The sequence below is a fragment of the Dipodomys ordii genome, unplaced genomic scaffold, assembly GCF_000151885.1.
Source record: "Dipodomys ordii isolate 6190 unplaced genomic scaffold, Dord_2.0 Scaffold94, whole genome shotgun sequence".
In the NCBI taxonomy this organism is placed as follows: Eukaryota; Metazoa; Chordata; class Mammalia; order Rodentia; family Heteromyidae; genus Dipodomys; species Dipodomys ordii.
The window spans coordinates 7,362,491-7,383,473 of NW_012267310.1; the positions used below are offsets into that span (position 1 = coordinate 7,362,491).

General features: G+C 34.9%; 1 protein-coding gene across 1 annotated transcript in view; it reads left to right on the top strand.

Moving 5' to 3' along the window:
* The window catches only part of Il1rapl1 (interleukin 1 receptor accessory protein-like 1), a 1,198,232-nt gene that overhangs the window by 105,573 nt on the left and 1,071,676 nt on the right, over positions 1-20,983 (top strand). The gene's annotated exons all lie outside the window — the stretch shown is intronic.

Here is a 20,983-nt window from a genome sequence, read left to right on the forward strand (position 1 = left end):
TCATCCTCTCCCTCATATCTCCGTATTCCACTCATCCGACCAGGTTTCCTAATTTCACTGCCACATCTACACATTGGATATTATGACTACATTATAAATTTTATAAGTGTTGGAGACTTCTTGAGAATTGTATCTGTCTACCACTATCAATAAATATTAACCCAACTTTTCACATTTTTCTAGGACCTGTCTTTCTACTTCCCATTTTCCTATTGGATGTTTGCTTTTTTTGTACATGCACATGTCCACATGATTTAGTGACACTTAGCAGTGAGTGGTAAAGACTACAAAGCTTTACCTAATAGCAGAGGTAGAAAAATCAGTCAATATGTAACTATGCAAAAGAAAATATGAAATCAACTGTTTTGTGAAACAAGGCAATTCAAATGAAAAAAAAGACATAGTCTCAACAATTTTACACATATATTGTTGCATATTGCCTTTACTTACTTCTTCCTTGAGATGGGTCCAAGAGTACTTTTAGTCTAATAAAGTGTGAGAAGAGCTCTTGTAAAGTTTCCTCTCCAAGGAATTATATATTTAATAATATCTACTTGAAGAATATCCATTTTTCTCCTGTCTTAAACAATCATAGTCCCCATTGTCCTTGTTGAGTGCCACTGTTCGTCTTGTTCTCTCAGAGTAGTATACTTTCACACTTGTTTATAATTTTGTTCTCATTAATGCACACTCACATTCACATGCGCACACACACACACATACAACTTTTATCAGGTAACCTTTTGGTGGTATCTACCAACAAATTCAATAAAAATATCACTTTTGTGATTAAATTTAAGGTGGCTCAGTGGTAAAGCGCTTGCCTTGCATGCCAGAGGCCCTGGGTTCGATTCCTCAGCACCACATAAGAAAAAAGCCAGAAATGGCACTGTGGCTCAAGTGGTAGAGCGCTAGCCTTGAGCTGAAGAGCTGAGGAACAGCGCCCAGGCCCAGTGTTCAGGCCCCACGACCGGAGCCCCCCCCCAAAAAAAGAAAAGAAGTAACTAATACAAAATTAAAAAATAAGTCTAACAATATACATTAATGATTGATATGATAATTTAGTGGGAAGTAGTTAGATAGTCAAGGTTTCTCTGGTCAGATTACTTTAGAGGCTAAACCTGAGTAAGAGACAAGGAAAATATAGGAAGAACTGCAAAGTCCCCTTGGATGGGGCACGTTAGCAGGTTTCACAAGAGGAAACATGGACCAATGATGAGATAGAGAGATAGTCATAGGCCATATCATCTTGGGCACTAGCAGTGAGTTTGCACTTTGTTCTAAATATAATTAAGATCCATTAGAAGATTTTGATTAAGATGGTGACGCAATTTGATTTTCCTTTTAAATGTGTAACTTTGATTGTTTTTAGGAAGTGTTTCATGACAAGCTACAGTTGATATAGTGAGAAGTGATGGGAGGTTTTTACAATTCTCTTGGATTGGCCTGAGATTGTGACATTGTAATTAGAGAAAAATTGACAAATCCAAAACATATTTTAGAGGAAGAGATAAGACTAGCTGATAGATTGTTCTCTTTGTAATCCAATACAATTGCCCTAATTATATTTCATAAATGTAACCACAGTGTACATGACAAGTTTGAATCAGGAATAGAAAAATTAAGTATTGAATGAAAATTCAAACTAGGCAAAAATAATACAAATAAAAATTGCAAATCAATTCTTAAAAGTGTTTACAATAGTTCATGAATCTCTTTTAATATATTTAGAAGTTTCCATTGGATTTGCCACTACCCTTTAATTATAGGAACTTTTTTGTGAAGACAAATTATGACTATTTTGGGAAAAGGAATTCTTATTCTATTATAGCTTAGCATCTTTACAAGAGATTGTCAGATACAAAATAAATACATAAAGCACCAACATAGACATGTTAATTAAGTACTATAATAGATACTGTGACACAAATATAAATAATGAACATTATCTATGCTCAAGGATATCATATCCCACTGGGGTAGTCAGTAAATAGACAACAGTACAAATATTCTAATATGTATCTTAGTGCAGAAGCAATTGCTCATTTGGTCCTGGTTAAGCATAGGTTTTTAGAAACAAATAGTTATACCTTATACCTGGAGGCTCAGGGATTCCAGAAAAAAAGTCTAGCACGGACCCCATGCAGTCAGAGGGCAGATGAGAAATATTCAGTAAATTCAATTAATAGAATTTGATACAGAAAATAAAATGATTAATAAAATAATAAACATTGAGATATGATTGCTTTGTAGGCAGCAAAAGATACTGAGAAGTTCAGATGCGATGTGCTCTAATGCTTTCCATAGGAGCTGCACCATGTTATAGTCCCACCAGCAAAGTACATGGCTATTATTTGTCTTGTCCCTTCCAATACCTCGTTATAGCTTATTTAATTTTGATAATAGTAATGCAAATGTTACTGAATTTTCTGTCGGATGTGTTAAACCATGATGTAGGTTTCCAAACGTGGCATGAACTTTTTGGAGTCAGATGGCCAAGATTGATAATACAAGTCAAAGTGCATGGAAATGAATATTATTTTGTCAATAATTTGCTCCTCTGAGAAATATTTGTTAAGTGTAAGGCACTTGTGTTAATCTCAATCTATACATTTGTTACCAAAGTGTATCCTGCCTATGATGTCCAGTGGGAAAACAGAGGAAGAAATCAAATAATTACATAAATATACAATGTGGCAGAAGCTCTTGGTGCCCAGGAACATGCCTTTGCTAGACTATGAAACAAGGTTGTTTACTATCACTTTGAATGCCTAAAATCTTCTGTTCCTGGTAATGACAACATACTTGCCATGTGCAGAATGGACCTACATATGAAGCATTCATACCTCTGTTACCCTGAGATCAGCCCTAAAACAATGATAGAGGAGGAAAGGCAGATAGACATCATCTCAGTTTCCTTGTTCCATATTTGGAACAACTCATATGTTTCTATGCTTTCTCCAACAGTTCTCCAGTGGCTTTAAGCTCCAATTAAGCACAGTGGTATTTATTAAATATAGGTATATTTTCTTGTTATTTTTCATTCCCTGAAAATCCCAAACATTTCCTGAGATTACTTCCCAAATGAACTACTTGTACTCTGATTTTCTTGAGTTATGTGCTAGTAAACACCAATCCAAGACAGTGTAAGCCAAGGAGAAGTGTTGATATTACTGAAAATGAGTTCACTCTCAGTGATGTTAAATACAGTGTTTGCTTCATATTTAAAGGTCTTTCCTCCTGTTGACTCATTTTAAGTGGAGGCAATTTTGTAGTTTTTTTTAATTTCCACTGATTTTAATGAGACCCATGTGACTAAATGTCTTAGTACATTTGGAAAAAGTGTCTTTTTCAAAGCATTAAGGTTTAGCCTAAATTTCTGTGAATATTTGCAATGGAACTGGCATACTTTATAAAAGTAGTATTGCTCAAGAAAGTTCATTGACTCAGGGAACATGCAAGCCTGTCAAGGCCAGTTGTAGTAGTGGGGTTATTTATCAGTACTGATGAACTAGGGCTAGTTGCTATGGAGTTGTGGGTATTTACAAACAATCGCAAAAGTAAGTTCAAGGAATCAAAATGATACTAATGAATATTTTTCAACTGTGTTCCTTTTTGTGCTTAGAAAGAAGCTCAAATTTTTCAGATATCTATACTTACTAAAAGGACATAGCTTTCCATAGGAAAAGGCCTTGTTGATGTCTTTACCATGGCCTTAACTAAAAAAATAAAATGGAGTAAGTCCGTCAGTTGGTCAACAGTATTGATTTTCTACTATATACAGTGAATATTACTAGTGTTTTCAGGCATATAATAAAAATGTATAATCCTTATCCTTGAGAGTTTGCAATAATATGTGAGGCTTTATAAAATCTGTGCATAAAATTGATACTAGCTAAGTGTAAAAAAGTATCAAAATACAAATGAGAATATTTAGGATATATATATATATATAAATATATGTATATATATATATATATATATATATATATGACAGATAACCTGAAATGCTTCCTACATGACAATATAGTTTATCACCATTAGAAAAGTGCTGTCTATTACAGTTTCGTCAATTAGGAACATGAAGTTAGCTAACAAACCAAAGGTCGAAGTTAACAGTGGAACAGAAAATTAAACCCAGGCCATCTGATCTCAGAGTGAGTATATGTAATATACTAGTTTATATTGAAAGAAGAGAATTTCCAATTAGAACAGGAAATTCAATCCTGGACCTGAATGAAGGGTGTGCTGTAGATAACTGAAAAGAGACTAGAATTGGTCTGTGGGAGTGTATGGATCTGGAGGTAGGGTTATGTGGAGATGGCACAAAGTGATAATGTTTTAAGCAGCAGCTTGATGGTAGAAATTAAAATGGTACACTATGCATGTACATGTGGGTAGAAGAATAAGTAACAATTTGAATGTAGGCAAATTTAAGTAGGAGGTGAGTAGATGATAGGTAGGAAGGCAGATTAGTATAGGTTTCCAGACAAGTAACTTTGTAATGCCCTAAAATTAAAAATGAATGTGAATTTTTTTTATGATATTGGAGTTTAAACTCAGGGTTTCATGCACGTTGGACCTTCTTGCTTATTGCAGTGCTCTACCACTTGAACCATGCCACCACTCCTGGTTTTTGCTGTTTATTTTGGAGATGAAATAAGTTGGAATTTTCTGTCTTGGGTGGCTTTAAACATTTACATTTGTCTCCCAAGTAGCTAGGATCACAAGTGTGAGCCACTGGCACAGCCTTAATGTGAACTTTGATCCAGACTTCCTGCAATTAGCAATGCATTTTACAAAGGTACTTACACTCCCATGTTTATAAAATGTAAAAAGTGATGACGATAGTGACCTTCCAAAGAAATATTGAATGATATTTTATCACATTAATGGAGTATTTGAAAACATTGAAGCGCGTCTCCTTTAGGTGAGAGATGATAGTGATTTATAACTAAGTGAAAACATTGATGAGCAATGTGTATGATATGATTTTAGTTTAAAAATTAAAGTAAGCAAGTCTATAAACACTTATAGAACCATCACAGTGAGATGTATAGTAGGGCAGAAAAAGTAGATCAAACCAAACAGATCCCTGCCCTTATGAACTTGCACTGGAGAGAGGGAACAGTAAATGAAAACAGGGGGAAAAATCAGAAAAAGGAGAAAATTATACAATGTGAGGTGAAATGAATTTAAAAGAAAAAGAAAGCAGATAAGTAGGAGTGTTGATGGAAACAGATGTGGAGAAGGTCTTAAATGTGGTAGCCAAGGAAAGCATCATTCAGAACAAAGAATAAATATTTCAAGGTGAAAAATTACTACTGGCATAATGATTAAGATATGGTTAGGAAATCCGATGTTTTTGGTAACTGGCATACCATTTGATGTTTTGAAAAGACTATTGTGAAAAACAATACTCTTTCTCCAATCAAGTCAATAGCACAGTGTAGCAAAGATTCTGTTTCTAAGTTCATTGACTCCCTTTGCTTCATTGTGAATCTGAAGTTGTTTAATAGGAACTATAATAGGAAACCACACTGACAATGACAAGAATTATGTTAACAACACTGGATAATAGAATCTGCTATATATATTATAAGGCTATTTTGAAGAAACATCAGTATTTAATACTTTATGTAATTTGTAACAAGATTATACACAAACACTCAATTAATTCTGTGTTTTCACAATTAAATGCTCATCATGAAATAATTATTTAATACTATAGTTCCATATAATCGGTTGCTATCCAAAGAGATTAAAATGGCTTGTTCTATAACACTTTAAAAAATAGTTGTCTATTGAAGCTGGCTGGCTGTGGCTCATGCCTATAATCAATCCTAGCCAGTTAGGAGGCCAAGACATGAGCATCAAGGTTCAAAGTCAACCTGAGCAGGAAAGTTTGTGAGACTCTCAACCCCAAGAAACTGCCAAAATCTATAAATGAAGCTATGCCTCAAGGGGTAAAGCACTAATCTTGAGCACAAAAGCTTAGGGATAGCATCCAGGCCCTGAGCTCAAGTCCCAGGACTGGCATACAAAAATATTGTTATTTACTTGTTATCCAATCTTTACTGGCTTATTAATCGAATGAAAATCTAGATATTTTGCCTTATTAAAAAGTACTTTGACTTGAGTATTAACTTCTACCCACACAGTTTAATAGTATGTTTAATATTTATTCCCGTAGGAGTAAAATAACTCATAGTCACCAAATGTCATTGGTTGTGAATCATGGTATCCCAGAGCAGGAAAAACAAGTGGGTTTTAAATTTTCTTACTTTGCTCCTGATTTTCCATTTCCTAACAAATAACCTTTTTCATGATCTATAGCTTGGATAATTATAAACCAAAGTTATTCTGTTCTCAACTTTGTAGATGATGTTTGGGTTAATACATAAAGAGGGCAATTAGCATATGAAACAAATAAAGGAGGAAATCAGCAAATTATGTCAGGTAACACAAATGCAAGAAGGAAAAAAAAAAGACATCTGTGAGTTTCAAGTTCTAAATGTTCCCTAGAAATTTCTACCGATTTAAAGGTGAACTTTGATTGAGATGTACGATTAAGCTGAGTAACATGCACAGCAGGAAATGCCAATATCATTTTAATAAACACATCTTGTGAAGGTGAACCTCAGTGAATTTTTCACAGTTTTCTAAACACTATTATCACACATTTTAAGGAAGTAGGTCAATGTTATCATTGATACAAATTTTACTGCTGTAGTACTATTCTTTTATGATTATCTTACAAATGCTTCACTACAAATATAATAAAGTCTCTAGATGATTTTACATTCCTTTTCATTACTGGGTCACTTAAGAAGTCGTCATTTTTGTTCCCCACCTAAGTAGTCAGAAACACCCCTCCTTCTCAACTTATACTATGTATCATGCACTTTCTTTTTTGGGGGGGTCTGGTTATGGGGCCTGAACTCTGGGCCTGGGCACTGTCCCTCAGCTCTTCAGCTCAAGGCTAGCACTCTACCACTTGAGCCACAGCACCACTTCTGGCTTTTTTCTTTTTGCTTATGTGGTGCTGAGGAATCGAACCCAGGGCCTCATACATGCAAGGCAAGCGCTCTACTGAGCCACCTTCCCAGCCCCATCATGCACTTTCTTTATTGCACAGACATCTCTCTTGTTGGGTCATTTAGTTTTTTTTCTAATACTTAAGATGCTATTGTCTTTCTTCTATATTGGATTATTCTTTGTGAAATTTAAGAACAACATACATCTCATATATTTGCATCCCCAGCATTTGCAGAGAAATAGACACAGTATAAACGTTTAATATTTAATAGGAAGGAGGAAGAAAGGAAAAAGGGAAGGAAGGAACAAGAAAAGAAGAAGGAAATGAATGAATTATAAACTCATCATGTTATAATAATCTTTTTAAAAAAATTCAAGTAAACCAATACACTAAATCATGTACATATTAAACTGCAAAAACCTACCCATAGTGAATGTGCATTAGTAGTGTAAAATCCTGAGCTTTTCTGCAAAGAGGAAAATGGGGTTCGTATTGAAGATTTTCCCTTTGATTACCTTACATATCTGCAAGATGCCAAAAATTGATCATATTAAATCATTCATGGATCTTTATTAAGTCTTGCTACCTGATTCTCTGTATTGAAATTTTAAGGCTGGTGGGTTAGTGGCAGGAGACAAATTCACCAGAGTAAATAAGGAAGCAGCCAATGTTTTGAAAGAGTATATGTTTCTTTCCTCCTACTCTTTTGTGATATTCTAAAATCACTACATTTAAAAATAAATTTTCATAGAAATTTCTAAGTTGTGTTCCATTGCATTTGCTCTGAAAAATTTTTGCAGCATTTTCTATAATGAACTCCTTGAAATGTTTATGTTCTCTGAAAACTCATATGATAAAAAGCAAATGGTAATAATATTTTCTTTCAAAATATGAGAAAAATATCACTAATCAAATTTAAATAGCTCTTTCATTAGGTAATAAATTTCCTTAGAAATCATGAGTACCAAGATGAGGATGAGAAATCACTCATTACTTAGCAAATATTTTACATACAGCAACTAGTAGAAGCTTGTACAGTAGGTGCTTGGGATATGTCAGTAAAATGCATTAGTCCATGACTGTAAATTTTCATTATATCCATAAAACTTTCACCATTTGAAGGTGTTTGGTTCCCATTATATTTAATTTTTTCATGTATTCATTATTTATAAGAGCTTCTAAATGAATTAATTTGACATGATATTGTCAGTCCATGAAAAAAAAAAGTTTGCAAGATTCTGACACAAATAGGCCTGGAACCAGCCAGCAATGGCGCATGCCTATTACTAGCTCTTTAGAAGTTTGAGAAATTAAGAATTCCAGTTCAGAGCTAGCCAGGGCAGACAAATAAAGACTCTTATCTCCAGTTAAGCTCCAAAAGCTGCAGGTAGAGTTATGGCTCAAATGGTAGAGTATAAGTGGGAGGGCCCAGAGTTCAAGCCTTAGTACTGGCACAGGTGTGTATGAATGCACATGCACGTGTACATACACACCACTGATATGTAATTCTAAGATTTATGTTTTTGAAAATATGAAAGAAGTGGGAATTGAATTTTCTTGTCCAACCAACATAGGTGCTGATTGACTGTCTCAAAGCTAACAAATTAGCTCATATATGCTCTTAATGATTTCTATTATGTAATTGACAGGGAGTGCCATTCAGAAAATACTAAGTGTTACTTGTGAAATTAAGGATACAGGGAAACAATGAAGCTTTAGTAACTTTTGTAGCCATATTCTTTTGCTGATTTGTGAGAAATGGTGGAATTTTTGTAATATAGTTTCAGTTATATGCTATTTTCTCCTATGCTATTTTAAATACATTGAATAACTTATTATTTGCTAGCACAAATGGTACTTTTAAATTTCTGATATGAGTTGTTACCGGATCCATATACAATCCAAAATGAATCACCATTAGAGACTTTCCAATGTTTCTACGAAAAAATTAAAATACTATGAGAAGGTAAACTGTGGCTTCTTCTTTTTTGTTTTTTCCCTAGGGCTGAAACCGAACCCAGGGCCTTGCGCTTGCCAGGCGGGCGCCCTTCTGCTGGGCTAAACCCCCAGCCCCAACTGTGGCTTCTTCTATTCAAAGCTTTCTACCATGCATTTTAACTTTCTATAGAGAGAGCATAATTTGGCATCTAGCTCCTACTGTGTGTTTTTAGAACAGAGAAAAATTAATTTCTAAAATGAGTTTTGACCTTAACATGGATATGTAGCCACTTACAAATAACTACTACTGAGAAAGGCAAGGAAGGCATTAAACAATACAAGACCTTTAGAAAAATTTAAAGCTTCAAAGAAGCTTCTTTCTCATTGAGAATGATTTTCTTCATATTTTCTTTGAACTTTTAACCAACTATTGTAGTTTATTTTAAGGCTACAGTCATATATAGCCAAATGGAAGAGGGGCATAGGGCAAGGTAGGGAGGAATTTTGAACAAAGCTTCTGTGACTTCTTGGGCAATGCCACCCTGCTAGCATCTCCAACCCAGAAGCTCTTCATTCACATTATAAAAGGTCAGAAAAACTCAGCAAGACACTAAAATTTTATTAACTTCTCCCTCATTGGATCAGATAAATAACAAATCTTTTGCTACAATGACGAGGATAATTGTGCCAGATAGTGAGGTAAATTGTCAGAAGAAATAAGAGAGAAACTGGGGGTTAATACAGTCAAAGTACTTTATAGACACGAAATTATTTTAATAGTTGCAGAAGACTTATAAGAGAGAAGGACAGGAGGGGTGAAGTTGATCAGGGTACATTGCATGCATGTATGGAAATACCAATAAAATACCAATGTATAACTAAAAAATGCTATTGAACACAGAAAAAAAAGAAGAAATCATGATAGATTAGCAAAATGAATATCAGGATGCCAAAATATGTTTTGAACTAGGGGAATTAGTGAAAGGGGGTTGATTAATGGAAAAGGAACAGTGGAGGAATGCAGTCAGAATATTCAATGTACATATGTAAAAAAGAAATTGGGAAACTTGATATGAGCAGTGGAAGAAGGGGTGGATGGAAGGAGAAGAATGATGGAAAAGATGACTATGACCAAGATGCACTGGACACATAAATAAACATGCTATATTGTAATCCCCTTTCACAAAACTTGTAGATAAAAACTTAAAGAAATCACGGGGCTGGGAAGGTGGCTCAGTGGTAGAGCGCTTGCCTTGCATGCATGAGGCCCTGGGTTCTATGCCTCAGTACAACATAAGCAGAAAAAGCCGGAAGTGGTGCTGTGGCTCAGGTGGTAGAGCGCTAGCTAGCATTGAGCTGAAGACCTGAGGGACAGTGCCCAGGCCCAGCGTTCAGACCCCACAATCAACAAAAAAAGAAAGAAATTACAATTAAAATTAAACTGTTAATGGCTCTGATGGTGTTACAAAATAGCTTGTATGCATGTAAGGACATTTGAAAGGAATATAGAATTTTAGCAAGCTCCTTTATTACAATTTTAGGAGTACATTTAAAAAATCGAGATGTTTTCTGCATTTTATACATTCTGAAAAGTATCATATAGTTAAGTGCAAGAAAAGAAGGGATGTTTACATTGTCGCATGATATTTTTTCTGAACCCCTATTATTTCAAAGTTACTTATGGCAATGAAACAATAGTTAATGATATGGCTATCACAATGAACTCATTTTTCCATATAATTTGTGAAGAAAACCTAGTTAAAATTAGATTTCAGATAGGTACTAAAATGCACCATAAAAACATTGGGAAGGAAGAATATGAACATGTCTAGAATGCATAAGAATAAATTTATAAATCAATTTCATGATCACTTTCAAGATAGTAGAAACGTGTGTGTGTGTGTGTGTTTCGATTTGTCTGTATAAAATAAGAGTCTGAACTGAGTTTCAGATGACTCCAAATTTTTAGCATTATGCACTATTGATCTTATGTTCAAGAAATAAATAGGGAACAGAGAATCAAGGATAGTAAGTAATTTGTTCTGTTTAATGACACTATTGCTTCATTGTTAACAGTACTAAACACAAGTGTTAACACAGTTTATTTGCTTTGTATGGAAACTGTGATGGCCAAAATTCAGACCTGACTTTCTTTGATAATGGACTTTTTTTCATTCAACTGATACTTTGTAGGGCCTATTATGTGTGAATATTGTGATGGAATTGCAACTTTAGTTAGGGCAAAGCCAATTATAAAATTCTCTCATGGTGCATAGAACCAGAAATTGACATTTAAATGTTATTTCATGAAGTTTTACTACATCTCAGATAATTAATGATATTTACTTTGTGCTACTCTGCCCAAGCAGTGATCAATATATTCTACAGATACTGACTCCTGTCATCTATATAGTGTTGCTATGAGGTTAATGCCGCTATTTTTTCTCCAGTTTATAGATGAGAAAACTGTGCTATAGAGACAATAAGCAATTTATTTCAGCTCCTAAAACTGGTAAATAGTGTGTGAGTTGACCTACAGCTCTAGTGTACACACGTTTAAACACTGTGCTGAGTTTTTTGTTTGCTCTGATTCAGTATAGAAGCAAAGAGATAGCATGGCAAACACAACTCCTTTGTTAAAATATCAATAATAGGATCAGAAGAATTATATTTCCAATTTTGTTTTGAACTCAGGGCATTGTGCTTATTAGGTTAGTGTTCTACCATTGAGTCATTTCTTCCACCCCAAATTTAATTGTTTCATAGGATGATTAAAAAAAACCCTCTACCTTCCAGGAAAGAACATGTCATGGTTGGTTTAGTATAAAAAGTTAAGGATTAAGGATGAACTGTAAACCTTATACCAAACAATGTCCTGACATAGCACAGAGAATATAAATTCAGAGAATATAAATTCAGTATATACATTGATACTTATTATCTATAAACTATAGAAATAATGGACCTTTCTATATTGTATTCCATTATGCAGAACACTTGTACAATGAAACTATCTTTCTGTAGATGGACAAATAAATGTAAACCAGTTGAGTACTCTGTTGAGCACATACTCTTGAGGTATATCCCTCAAGTAAGACAGATGCCCTCATAGATATAATTATATAAATCATAGGGTATATGATCTCCTAAAATGCATTCTTCTGCCAGATGCAAGTGGCTTGTAATCCTAGCTACTCTGGATGTGAAGATCATAGCTCAAAGCCAGCCCAGACAGGAAAATACCTGAGACTCATCTCCAATAAACCACTAGATAATTGGAAGTGGAGCTGTGTCTCAAAGTGGTAGAGAGCTAGTCTTGAGCTAAAGAGCTCTGAATTCAAGCCCCGTGACAAAAAAATGTCATTTTCTTGCTTGAAAACACTTGATATGTTCTCTCTTCTTTTAAATGTTTGAAGTTTTAAAGTCAAATGAAATATTATAGCCCACTTTAGCCATTATATTATATATATTCATATATGTATATATAATATTTTAAATGTTTTATATGATTACAATCATATTATTTCTAGACTTTAGTTTGTACAAATACATAATGACTGACATTTTTTGCCACTAGCAAATAGGCTCAGACTGGTCCAGTGGTTTGAGGAGGGGCACATTTATGCATAAACATATAAACACACAAACACACACATATATACACACACACACATATTCCACTGGAAAAAGTTTGGACCCAATGTCATTGTGTAATAGCCAAGGGAATACTAATTAAGTACAAATTTAGCTTTTTTTTCTAGGTAGCATTTTAAAATTAGTACATGAAGAGAACATAGTTGATTTTAAGGAGTTCATTAAATTTGGTTACAGTTAAAATCATAAAATACAAAGGAATGTGAAAATATCTAGAGGAAAAATGGATAAAAGTTATTCATAACAGAAATATTTTATAACTATCAATGGTACTATTATTAAATAAGAAATGTCATATAAATGGGGAACCTGTTTAAGGCCAACATTCCAAGAAAGTTTTTTTCAAAGAAATTTTGTTCAACCATTAATGAGGCTTGGAAAGACTCTATAACACCCTGGCTATGATTATCCAATTAAAGATGTTACAGAAAATTATCTAAAAATGGGAAGTTATCTAAGTAAATCTGAAATGCAAAAGATAACTTATTTTTAGATTAAAATCTAGAGATGTCTAGAGATGAAAATTGATAGTAGAGAGACAATTAGACTCTCAAAAAAGTCCTTGACAGTGAAACTTTCATGAGGCAAAACTAGATATAATTGAAATAATAAAAAGTTAATTATATTTAATTTATAATGTTTATTTTTAATAAATTACTAGTGATGATATTCAGAATACTTACCAGGTGGTAATGACATGATCTGCTTAATAAGAATAAATGGTCACAATGGCATCAAACATGAATTAAACTGTGTGAATATACCTAGGCAGACCAAAGAAATGGAAGACTTGCTGTTTTCCATATGTGTGCAAACTCTTGAGTTAGAAAAGATGCACCAATGTTAAATTCTTGTTTATTAACAAAGTGATCACAGATTGATATTCATCAAGTATATACTGGCCCCTACTGTTGTTTGCACTGGCATTTATTTTGTTTGCTGAGTGCTCACACAGTAGCAGTTTGAACAAATTGAAAAGTTATCTCTGAAAAATTACTTCTTTCCTCCCAAATTTTAAAGAATAAAAGAATTCAGGCCCTGTAATAAGAACAAGAATGGTATAGATAATAATCAACATAGTGATATCCATTCAGCTATATACATTAATCTAAATAAAGAAAGCCAGCAGCTTACCCCGCAGAGAACTGACTCTCAAGTTGATCAAGAAGTTTCTGGTCACAGGGAATGGAAGAAAGTAGGAATAGTGGTGGAGGGGAGAATGAGAGAAAGTGGGGGAGGGAGAGAGGGAAAGAGATGGAGAATAAGAGAGAGGGAGGGAGAGTAATTTAGGGTGGGAGAGGAATAGGCATTTAAAATGTGTTTATGATTATTGTGCCATTTACAAATCAAATGAAATTGTCTTTCTGAAATCTTCATTTGAGAAGTTTAAGAATGAAATCTACCAAACATTGTTTATAAAAAGGGAAGAGGGAGGGGAGAAATGGGAATTTGGTGGAGGGGGTGAGTTTGTTTGAAGTAGACTATGTGCATGAATGGAAATATCAGAAATCAACACCCTTATATTAAAATGTGTACTAATACAAAAATAAAATTTAAAAAGATATGGAATAAAAACAATGACAACTTTTATGATTAGAAATTCTCATGCTTAATTTAACCAGCACAAATTGAGCTCAGGAATTTAGATGTCTTGAATTTCCAGTACTTGAATGTAGCTATCTCTTACATGTGAAATATTGTGAATAGCTTTAAAGAATGTGGAAGCAGTTTCACATTTGAATTATGTGGCTTTTTTCCTTTTTTATTACTAAGTATGTATCTGTTATATGTTCAGAGGCATACTTCAGGATAGAGACTATTTAAATAAATTTTGGCCATATTTTTTACAAAATCATCTGACAGAGTAAACATATTTATTCAATAAATATGTCTTGTTGGCAAAAGTAGCTTATAAGTAAAATGAACAGCAAAAATGTTGTTTTTCAACTTCTTGGATAATTAATTATACTTTTTGGCAGTACTGTACTTTTGTTGTTGTTTGCTGGTAACTGTAGCTTTAATTTGGGGCTCACACTCATTCTTAGTTTGCTTGTTTGCTCCTGGCTGGTGCTCCAGCCTAGCAATTTTTTGCTGGTGAATTGAGGGAGGAGTCTCAAGAACTTTTCTGTCTATCCTATTCTTTTTTTTTATTGTGAAAATACTGTACAGAGGGGTTACAATTACATGAGCAAGGTAATGAGTACATTTCTTATCAAGCATTGTAGCCTCCTCCTTTGTTTCCCCTTCCCATCCCTTCCCCTCCTCCCCCCCCTTCTTGAACCATAATCCTTTGATTTGAGCCTCTTGAGAGACTGGGATTACAACAATGAGACACAAGTGAGGACCGAGGTTGTGAATTCAGGGCCTTGCATTTGCTAAGGGTATGTTTTACCATTGGAGCTATGCCCAGTCCTCTGGACTCTGGTAATTTTTTTAGATAAACATTTACATTTGCCAGTCAGACTGAACCTTGAACTTCATATTTAAACTTCCTTACCTTAGTTGAAATGGCAAGAGTGCATCACCATGCCTAGGGTTTTGTTGAGGTCTAGGAGTCTCACAACCCCTCACTCCCCGACTCTGCCTTTTATTATCTAACTTTGCCTGGAAATAGATTCTCCTGAATCCAGTCTTCCAAGTAGCTGGAATCATAGGCATCCTGTAATGTAAACTTTTTGAACTCCAATTTGTGATGTTTATAAAGTTAAATCAATTCCTAATTTTTATTATTTTATATTCATATGTAACCTTCGGGAAGATCTTAAGATAGATTTATTAGTAGTAGGTTCAAAGATTTTTCTCATTTTAAAAATTGCATTGATATGTATTTTGTACAGATGAATGGAATTAGGAATGACAGTTCTACAACATTTACTGATAACATTCAACCTACCTTTATTTACCACCCTCTCCCCGACACCCTTCCCAGCCTTTATTAGTCATTATTCTACATTGAGGTTGACTTTTTCCTATGGCAGTACTGGAGCTTGAACTCAGGGCCTGGGTGCTGTCTCTGAGCGTTTTTGCCCAAGGCTAGTGCTCTGCCACTTGAGCCACAGCTCCACTATTATCCTATTTTGGTGGTTAATTTGATATAAGAATTTCAGGGACGTTTCTACTTGAGCTGGCCTTGAACCATGATCCTTAGATCTCAGCCTCGTGAGTAGCTAGGATGACAGGTGTGAGCCACTGGCACCTGGCTCAGACTTACGGTTTTCAAGGTTCAACATATGAGGGAGAACATATTGTTTGTTTCAAAAATATTTTTTGCTGTGAAATCCTAGGCTTGATGTACAAGCATATATGCTGAAACTATATTCACTCAATGCCTGTGGCCAATGGCTTTAATGAATGCCCAACAGCTTACTTAAACCACACAAATAATGATTCTCAATTACAGAAGTGTAAATTTGACTCTAATTAATGAATGTGCCTGGCTTCATACATTGGTTTAAATGTAATTGATCTTGGGGCCACTGAGATCAATTTAAGGGTTGCCAAAATGACAACAAGTAGGAAGTGACTCAGATATAAGAATATTTACAATTAGAAAGATTAATTGGTATATTAGTGATAAACTAGTAGGTGGTTGATGTAATAATGATATCCCGTATTAAGAGGCCTCAAAATAGGATCACCAAATCTAAAACTTTTAATTGTATACAATTACTATGTCAAATATACTCTTTTAAGACAATATTTATCACAGTCATTTAGCTTCCTTTTCATTTTAGTTTGTATTTTCCTCATTTTTGGGGGGGGTCCAGTCGTGGGGCCTGAACTCTGGGCCTGGGCGCTGTCCCTCAGCTCTTCAGCTCAAGGCTAGCACGCTACCACTTGAGCCACAGCACCACTTCCAGATTTCTCTTTTTGCTTATGTGGTGCTGAGGAATCGAACCCAGGGCCTCATGCATGCAAAGCAAGCGCTCTGCCACTGAGCCACCTTCCCAGCCTCTATTTTCCACATTTTAACAAAGAAAAACATCCTGGAAGAAGCTCACAAGTGTTTTACTTTCTACTTTCAAATGGCTTGATGGGGAGAATGAAGGGGCTTCTATTTAAAAGGTAATGAGTGATTTCTAGCTACTACTCTTCCATTTCCTCCATTGTCAGCAAAATCTACATAGAAAAAATTTTATCCTGTTAACTTCTCCCTACTTTGATGGCGAAATCTGGAAGGAAAGAATAAAGAGAGAGAGAGAAGGTCGTTTCTATTATGCCATTACATTTCTTTTTCTTTGAAGAGCTTCCAACACTCTGAATGATGGGTTAAAAGCTGAGATGATGTGATGAAACTGAGTGGTAGGAAAAAGCCAAATTGATGGCACATTCATTTCCTATCAGTATGTGAAGATGCACTGGCTAAGGCAGAGATAGTGAAGTCCTAGATCAAGAGAGCGAAAGGTGGCTGCTATGTAGGAATTTGAAAAGATGATGTTCTTTCCCATATTCCTTGTCAATATGCTTTTCCTCCTGTCCCTCCCCCCACTTCCTAACCCCAGACAACTCTCCTAATAAAAAGAGTTTTCAAGGAAGGTGTCAAAGGAAATAGAATTTTTCAAGAAAGATGTCAAAGGAAATTGTTGAATGAGGCACAGGGGCAGCATGAGACCAGAGTGTAGGAAGGTGATAAAGGCCCTATTTAGAAGTTAAGCCCAGAAAACTGGGGCAAGAATCAAAGCAAACGCTACAGGCAGGAATGAGGTAACCAAGGCCCTGAAGATAATCATAAGGAGCTGGAGTCTAAGGTAGGAAAAAAGGCAAGGCTGGTTAAGAGGTTTAAGGGAGAGGATGACCTAGTTAGAAAAAAAAATCTTTTCAACAGCCAGACATTGGGCTAGAGAGTAAGTTATGTTTGAGAGGAAATTGTTCCATATAAACAAAAAAATTCTAATTATACCAAATTATGTGGCGATCATTGAATTAAATAGTAACAGTCAACATTTCCCCTTTAAATATTTTAAAAATGATTTTTTAGAGTTCACACATCAAATTTTAATTTGCATTGTGTTCTGTACTAAACTTCGTTTAGACTTCTTTATTGGAATTCATGAGCAGTCTGTAAGAGACCAAATTTTATATCCTTTAAATAAAGGACCGTGTGAGCTCCTTCATCATATTATGACGAAGACTTCATCTACATGCAATGGATTTACAAATTGCCCATTTTATTAAGTTAAGCAATTGGAATAGTTTGATTTCCTAAGTAGTTTAAGCAACTTTTCTGATACCTCGCTTGTGTTAATAGTTTCTTTCATTGTACAGCAGAATGATATAATCTGCAACACATGACTTCTGAAGCCAAGTTAGGCTGAATACTATCTCTGCCAATTTCTACCTGTGCAGGGACACTATGCTTGTGTGCATATATTTCAATGTTCTCACCTTTAACAAAGTGATGCCTATTTCATAGAGTAATTTTATCAATTAATTTTGCATAATGATATTCATATATGAATATACACACAAACATCTATGCTAGCACAATAGAAACTGTTTATTAAATATTATTATGCTTAGCAATTGTTGCTACCTGCAACCTGTAACAGCATGATGGGATACCAGAGCCAAAGAAATGAGAACAGACAGAGTAAAAAAAAAAGTGGGGACCAGGAGGTCCAGGCTCACCAGCTCTAAAACAAAGGAATCCCTTAAGCAACCTACTCATTTAGTTTAGTTACAGGGAAGGTTAACATAAGTATGTGCAGAAAAGACATCAATGTATTCTGTTATTTCAATAAATGACATAAAACATAGTTTGTGTACAAAATGAATAACTAGCACCCTTATTGTTTTGGGTGTGAAGACTGCAATTTAGACATAACTTAGAGACTTTACATATTTCAACCTTTCCAGGGTCTAATTCTCTGCCTTCTGAGAACTAGTAGCCTTCCAACCACTTAACTTTGTCCTGGTCTCACAGTTCAGCTTCAGAGTTCCATACATCAAATGCTAGCAATAAATTATTTATTTCCTCAAAATTCTTTTTTTTTTGGTTGGTCAATGGGCTTGAACTCTTGGCCTGGATGCTGTCCCTGAGCTCTTCAGCTCAAGTATAGCACTTTACCACTTGAGCCACAGTGCCTCTTCTGATTTTCTGGTGGTTAATTGCAAATAAGAGTCCAAGGTCTTTCCTGCCTGGGCTGGCTTTGAACCTTGATTTTCAGATCTCAGCGGCCTGAGTAGCTAGGATTACAGGCGTGAGCCACCAGTGCCTGGCTCCTCACAATTTTTATAAACACTTGTTTTTCAGAATCTAGCCTCTTGATTTCCTTCATTTTTCCTTTCTAATCATCTTTGCTGATTTTGCCTTACTCTTGAGATGTCTTTCTTCATGGTGGATGAGCCCAGACTCATTCCTTGATTTTTCCTTTTAACACAGTGCCTGGTCATTTCAACCTATACTATGGGATTTAAATATCATTGGATTATTGGCAACTAGTTGATTAATATTCCTGTTTCCAAATTATCTCCCAATTTCCAGTCTCTTCTGTTTACCCCTCTTTAAATGCTCTCTACTCTTTAGTATAGTCTTGAATCTTTTCATATACAGCAGTAATGAACATGTGAAATTGAGAATTTCTAAAAGCTACAGAGCAGATATTGCTCTCAAAAGAGCTTCTACCCACATTTTTTCCCATGCCAATTGTTATAATTCCACACTTCTGGTAATTTGCAACAAATACCTGAGAGTCATCTTTCATGTTTCTTCTGTCACAATAGATCCAGATAGTGACTATATCTTACCCCCTATTCTGCCACCACCTTGCTTTAAATCACTATCCTTTCATATCCTGAATTCTGACATCCGGTCTGCCTGTTCCTTCTCTCCCTCTTTTGATCTATTCTCTACACAAAAACCAAATGTCAGTAAAATCATATCATTCATCTCCTTGAAGTTTTACAGTAGGTCCCTAGTGTCTTGAGAATAAAAGCCAAACGCTACATAATGCCTCCCATGGTTTTGTAGAAACTGGCTTCCATTGTTTATTGTCATATACTACTTTCCTCATCATGCGTACTATTCTAACCACAGCACCAGCTTACTCTACCTGAAAAATACTAGGCACAAACAACCTTAGGGGATTTACTTGTTCTTATGCCTAAAGTTCTAAAGAAAGTTTCCATGTATGATCCCAAATTTCCTTTCTTCTTCCAGCTCTCTAACCACATGGCATCATTTGAATGTGGCTTGCCCTCTAGTTGTAAAACAATAAATTTTCAACCCTTCCCTACAACCACTGATGTTTCCCATATCCTTTATACATGTCCAGATCTTAGTATATTTTCGAAACAATTTATTATATGTATTATTTGGGGCCTACCTTTTCCTGCTACGGTATTATGTTATACTACTGAGAGAAGGAATATGTTTTACTTGCTAGTTAGACAGTACCTCAAGTATAGTAGGTACTCAAAATTACAATGTTGTTTCAATGAATGAAAGAATGAGAATTCCATTAGGTTTTATTCTCCTTACAATACTATGCTGAAGAAGGCTTCCCGAAAATGTAGATGTTACATAAGAAAGACATATACATCTCATAAGTAATGATAACTAAATAAATGAGTGAATAACTAAAGAAATGTTACTGAAGCAGGCATGACTTGACATAAAGAATTACTGATCACAGCATCTAAAGTGATCATCTTAATTATCAGTTAAACCTTAAAAGCAGTTAAAACTTGCATCTTCTTCAATTAAAGCATCCAATAAAGGTTTTCATCTCTGATCATTCTTTCCTATAATGATTTCCAATTCATTATAAACTGTGTAGCATTTATTTTCCCTTCTATAGAAGGGTATGTTTCCTATAGTCTCAACATCTCATATGACTATGCTTTGTTTCTTTGAGTAGCTTGCTGAGTCTTGAAGCATAGAAATTATTATGTTTATTTTGGCAAAGCAATGTACATAATCACGCTTCAGTGTATTTCTAGTTTATTTTTTTACTTAGAGCTTGTTTTCCAGGAAGATTATTCAGAATCTTTGGGAGAAAATGGCTTAAAATGAAACAATCCAAAGTAATTTAACCTCACAAACAAAAATAATGAATAGTAGGAAACTCACAACAAGAAATTTGTTAGAATTAATGATTTCAACAATTTTCTTTTATGGTTCCTTCTTTGTGGTTAGACAATGTCCGTTTTTCTTCTTTGGTGGCACTGGGGAATGAACTGAGAGCCTCATATTTACTAGGCAGGCACTCTGTCACTTGAACCACATACTTCTATGTTCCTTTTTGCATGGGTTATTTCATGTCTTCCTTTGTTCCCAGGTTGACCTGAGCTTCCATCCTTCTGCTACTTGTGCTTTCCAGTGTTGCTGAGTTAACAGCAATATGCCACTGC